The sequence below is a fragment of the Myotis lucifugus genome, unplaced genomic scaffold, assembly GCF_000147115.1.
Source record: "Myotis lucifugus unplaced genomic scaffold, Myoluc2.0 scaffold_14, whole genome shotgun sequence".
Classification (NCBI taxonomy): Eukaryota; Metazoa; Chordata; class Mammalia; order Chiroptera; family Vespertilionidae; genus Myotis; species Myotis lucifugus.
The window spans coordinates 10145044-10151584 of NW_005871062.1; positions in this window are offsets into that span (position 1 = coordinate 10145044).

Consider the following 6541-nt stretch of genomic DNA (forward strand, 5'->3'; position numbering starts at 1 on the left):
AAAGTAACCGCAAAGGATGGTCTGAAATTAAAACTTTAACCAAAAACAGTTAAAGTGGTAGTCATGTCCTAGGCCAGTATCTTCCCTGACCAAGGTCAATCTTTACCTTAACTGAGCCTGTTGTCTTTTTGCATCTAAGATAGCAGACCTGTGGAATGTCAGGGTAACTTGTAACTTCCCTTTCTCTGGACCCCTCGGGGGCACAACCAAATGCCCCTGGGCGCCAGGATGAGACCATAAATTCCTTCATTGTTATTGTTATCTTGTTAATTGTTGACTGTTAACTATCCCATACCTACCTAAGTAAAAGAAGTATGTGTCTATCATTTTAATTTTTATCCAATCCCAAGGACCCCCCTCCCTTTGCTTTCTCCTGCCTCCCTAATCTATCACCAATTAATCTATCACCAGTGGATTTCATGTAACCCACTTACATCTCCTCCTCGTTTGATTGTAATGTATAAAACAAGGTGGAAAACTGCCATTTTCCAGAGTACTATCCCAATCCGTTGAGATTCTACTTCCCGGCAATTGTCAGCAGTTTGGCTCAAATAAACTCACAAAAATTCTTTACAGGTTTGAATGTTTTTATGTTAACACCACCAAAGATAACATTGGCCCCATGGAGCCTAAGATCAAGAAAATAGAAGGATGAAGAACACCACAACGTGCTCCTGGAAGGAGATATAGAAAATATTCCATTGGGCAGACATCTACTGAGCATCAGCCAGGTTCCCGACACTTCTGGGCCTTTGAAGGACCCAAAGGTGTGTGAGACACAGCCTTGCCCTCCGGGTACTCTTTGTCTATGAACTCAGTGTACAGAAATAGCCATTCACATAAGGCAGAGTGTTTTGAGTGGTATAAGAAAGGTATAACACCATCATTTTAGGATCACAGATAAGGGGAAAAGGTGGAACACTTAGGGAGGAGGTGATGTCTTATTAGGGCCTTGAAGGATTTCAGTAGACAGAAAGCAGGGAGAATGCCTAGCTGGGGAACAGTGGTATCAAGGCAGTACCGTAGTCCTCCTTAGCCTGACACCGAGATAGTACTGAACCTTACATGTACGCATTTTGTTTTTCTCCTATATATACATACTTATGGTAAAAATTTATAAATTAGTCACAGTAAGAGATTAGCAACAGTAACTAGAAATACAAGAAAACAATTATAAAGTATACTGTAATGAAAGTTATGTGAATGTGGTCTCTCTCTCTCTAAATACCTTATTGTGCTGTGTTCACCTTTTCACTTAAAGGAAGCAGTTTAAGGCTTCTATTTGGCATGTTCAAATTGCCAGCATCATTATTTTTACATTTTGGGGCTATAATTAAGTAAAATAAGGGTTAAGAACACACACTCTGTAATACCAAGACAGTCAATCTGATAACCCAGATGGCTACTAAGCGACTAACAGGCAGTCGTGTATACAGTGTGGATACGCTGGAAAAAAGAATGATTCACTTCCCGGGGGGAGCTGGACAGAGAGCAATTTTATCATCCTACCCAGAATAGTATGCAATTTAAAATTTATGAATTGTTTATTTCTGAAATTTTTCATTTAATATTTTTGGACCATGGTTGCCCTCAGGTAACTGAAACTGCAGATAAGGGGAGACTACTCTACAAAGCAAGATTAGGGACTACCTGCTGGCCTGTGTGGCTGTGGCATGGACAGTGGCTCTCAAACTTCTTTGATCATCACTCACAGTAGCAAATACATTTTGTTAGGTTAGGTGGCTATACACATATTGTGTGTGTATGTGTGTATATCTGAGACAGTAATTGTTTTTAGTACATATGTGCAATGTAACTTGGTATTTTCTATTCTGGTTATTCTTTTTTTTTTTCAAATCAAAACACATTTTAATGAGTGACATCATTCTACATATTTGCGAATCTCTTAAACGTGAGGCTTGATAGAAGATTCTCATTGTCACAGTATCATATCACGTAGTCTGGAAAATTCTGCATGCTCATGACAGAACGATGGTGAAAAAAAGGAGATAATCCCTTAATATTACTATGAAAATATTTTGGGCTATATTTTGCTTAAATTTGACTTGAGTTCAATGGCTGAGACTAAGCAAAGGTTGGGACTGAGATTCCTGAAGGACTAGCTGAGCTCCAAGGAATAGGAATCTTGTTTGCCTAGAAATAGCCCTGGTGAAGACACTACCATTCCTGCAGGGTGTAGAGGTGTTACTTTATTGGCCTCTTCCGTGCGCGCCCCGCCCCCCCCCCTCCAATTCTGGTTATTCTTATGCTGGTTACTAAATTGATTTCATGACTCACTAATGCATAGCAACCCATAGTTTGAAAACACTGGTGCGGAGTGAAGTAGAGGTACATTGGCATCTATGGCTGGAAAGGCTGAGTCTAGTCCAGGAGAACATTGAATGCCAAGCTGGGGGCAGGGGGTCCCACTTGCCTGGTAAGAGACTTTGGAGGTTCTTAAGCAGAGGAGTGGCATGACTATACCCATAATAACTGTACAAAGTAAATCTGAGACCTGTGGATGGATGTTGTTGGGAAGTGATTCCAACTCACAATCAGGAATGTTAGAGGGTGGTCTCAGCTGATATGCTACGCTTTATAGAGATGTTTACATTAATTAAAAATATTGTATGCTTATTATAGAAAACTTGGCAAAATCAGTAAATATAAAGAGTAAAACAGAAATGACTCACATTCCAGAAAAAAACACTCATGGTTTTGCCTTTGTGTCTTTTACTTTGCATATTTACATTTTTGACACAATAGAGCTATATAGAATAGAGTCCTATATCCTAATTTTTTTCTTTTTGTTCAATGTTATATTTTGAACACTATTCGCAGTTATTAAAATTGTTCACAAGTATCATTTGTAATGGCTACATAATTTTTGATAATGTTTCTTTTATTTTTTTGGACATATAAGGTATTTCGTATTTCTTCACTGTTAACAAGAATATTGCCATGAATATTCTTATACTAAAATTTTTGCCCACGTTTTAAAATTATTTCCTTAGGATAGAAACCTGTAAGTGAAATTACTTATTCAAAGGCTTTGAAAACGTTTAAGTCTGTGAATACCTGCCAAATAGCTTTCCAGAAAGGTCAGGCCAGTTTCCGTTCTCACCAGAAGTGCTCGAGGGTGCCCATCACACATACCCACCCACATTTATTTTATCTTTTAAAAAAGCTTTGCCAGTTTGATAGAGGAAATTGCCTCTCATTTTAATTTGTATTGGATTACTAGTGGAGTGGAATATCTTTATCAATTTATTTTTATAAATTTATAAAGTTATTCTGGAAATGCAGTTTTACTGCTTATGTTTGCATTTGTGATTGGCAAGCAGTACTAACTGAACTGTTGCACACTTATGAGGAAAAAACGCAGGGAGGGATTTAAAAAATAAATAATGTGGTCACACCACATTATAGCCAAATTATATTGTGGTGTACCGTACAAACAAAGTTTAGTGAGAGAATTGAGTCATCACAGGTATGTGGTTAAATAGGTCTGTGCCATTGCAGTCAGTAAAATATTCATGCTGAGCAGAGCGATTTGGTTTCAGCAAAATATCATTACTTATATTAAATCAACATTGTAAATTTTACTTTCCTCATTTGGTAGTTTTGTTTGTATTTAATTTATAAATTTGTTTTGGTTTTACAAATGCATAAAATCTATAATTATAAAAGCCCAATATGCAAAATGTCCTCTCGGGAGTTCGATGGACCGGGAGTTCAATTGCTCACTATGATGTGCGCTGACCACCAGCGGGTGGCACGGAACGAAGGAAGGCCCTGGCCAGCAGCAGCCGCTAGGGACTCTAACCATGCACGAATTTCGTGCACTAGGCCTCTAGTATTTAATAAAGGAGTCTTTTCCTTTGGTTTGTGTCTGCACATTTACACATGCATATATATGTATGAAAAATTATAAAATATTTTAATCCAACTCTAGAAATATGTGAGAATTTTTTTCCCTTACAAGGAACCTTAATATTATTTAAGTTTGAGAAACATTGATACAGGAGGTTTCTTAAAGTTTCATTTGTAATTATCTAAATGCAGGCATTAAGTTGTTTGTTTTTTTTTACAAAGGTAAGAGTGGTGTCAGCTTACATAGTATTGGAATTTTTCTATACAGAATATTGTTATGATTTTCTTTCCTTTGGAAAGAGCACCAAAAGCTAAACTATGTTTAGGGTTCAGACAGTGTGTTTTGGCTTAAAATAAACCATTCGTCAAAGTTAACTTTGTGCAGATCAGTAAGACCCAGACAAAAAAATGTTTGCATTGATTAAACTTGTCTTTTTAAAGTAAGACAAAACAGTTGAGCAGAAAGCAATTAAAATGAAACTTCTGTGAAGTGGATTTAGGAAAAATTAAACTCATGAGAAAAATGTCACATGTGCAATGTAGGCGCCTTTCGGTATGGGAATCAGTGAAGACTGGCTGCTCTGATGGCCAGTAGTTAGAAGGGGAGCATCACCCAAGGGCTGCTGCAGTTCGATGATGTCCTGATACCCAACCCTACTCCTCCAGCTCTCCCGGGACAGGATTATATATAAAATTATATATGCATATAATTTTAATATATATAAATGTCCAGACACTGCTGTTGACATTGCATTCAGGGTAAGACACATCTATTCTGAAGGAAAAAATGTGTGATACCTGGGAACAAGGGACAGAGACCAAGAGATGAATAGTTGTGTCATTTCTTTTTTGCTTACAATCACAAAATAAATTAGCCTCTTTTCTTTCTTTCTCTTTCTTTCTTTTTTCTTTCTTTTCTCTTTTCTGTTTTTAAAAAGAAACCTGGTCCACAGGTTCTTAATAGAGTCAAAGTAACCAAGTGGTTGGAGAGAAGTGAAATTGGTTATCTGTAAGTTACTCAAACGAGACCCAATGTCATTGTCAGGTTCCCTCTGTGATAAACACCTGGCTCACTCCTTTGCCTTCCTTGGGGCTTTGCTCAGATGCCACTGCATTAGCCATGGCAATAAATACTAGATAGAGTATTTATTGGGCACCCTCGTCCATCTAGGTATCAGGGACCCAGGTTCTTTCCATCTGGTAATACTCTCAGCTGAACACAATGGCCTCCAAGTTCTCCAAGGCAGGGAGATGGAAATGGCCCACTAGCTCTGAACTGCCTTGGCCTGAAAGTTACATGTGCCCCTTCTGCTCACAATCCATTGGCCAGCACCAGCCACCTGGTCCTGCTTTACTGCAACAGAGGCTAGGAAGTGTAGGGGAGCGCTTGGATATCTGGGAGCACGTGTTGCCTCTTCCTCAGTCACCTCCTTGGGTTCCCCCCTAACCACCCTATTTTCCCCTCAGACACTCTAGCAACTCTTTCAGTGCTTCATTTATGGTTTTATCCCCAGCATCTAAAACAGTATGTAGTATATGGTGGGAGCTCCATAATTTTTTTAATTAAATACATGAATGAATTCTGTATGTGGAGGGGATATTACATACACTGACTTGAGATGCTTCCCAAGGAATAAAGACCACCCCCCCACACACATACTTTACAACATACATAAGCATGTGCTGAGTGCTTACTATGTGCCAGGCACTATGCTTGGTGCCAGAAACACAGTTAAAAGAAACGGTCTCTGACCCTTAGCCAGAAAGAAACAGTAAAAAAATGCAGTATTTATTGAAATCCAAAATAGAAATAAATTATTGGCAGCTTGAAAGGCCAAATCTGCCCTGGCCAGTGTGGCTCAGTTGGGTGAACATCATCTCATGCACTCAAAGGTTGTGGGTCCGATTCCCAGTCAGGGCACATGCCCAGGTTGTGGGTTCATTCCCCAGTTCCCATTGATGTTTTTCTCACTCTCACTCTCCTTTCCGCTCTCTTTCAAATCAATACAAACGACACAGAACCTAGAGACAGAACCTAGCGAGAGAACATGGCAAAAGATCCTGGACAGAACCTGGCTACAGAACTTGGCTGGAGAACCTAGACAGAACATGGCAGGAGAACCTGGATAGAACCTGGCTGGAGAACCTGGCTAAAGAACCTGGCGACCGAACCTGGCTGGAGAACCTGGAGAACCTGGCTGGAGAACCTAGTGAGAGAACATGGCAACAGAACCTGGCTGGAGATCCTAGACAGAACTTGGGCTGGAGATCCTGGCTAGGCTGCTGATCAAACTGAATGCTGTCTCCATGTCATTCCTTCATCGCCGACTCCGTCCACACCTTTGGGGACCCCCTGGACCTGCTGGGGTTGGACCCCAACAAATTGTCTCAGATTTGAATCTGATTTTTATCCCACTGCTGGTCAGAGTTGGGAAGCCTTTGGTTGATAGCTGTGGGTGTTGGATGCCAGCAGTCCAGCTCCTCCTCTGATCTATTCTGCTGCTACTCTGCCTCTTATCAAACTCAGTTTCCAGGTACAAGCCCTCCTGAGAGTTTTGGTTAAGATGAGATGTTCCCCATTTCTTTAGTTTCTATGCTTTCAGACACCAGAAGATTGAGCATGAGATATCCAGAAAAAATATCTTCCAAGTAAAAAGAGTTTTTTAGC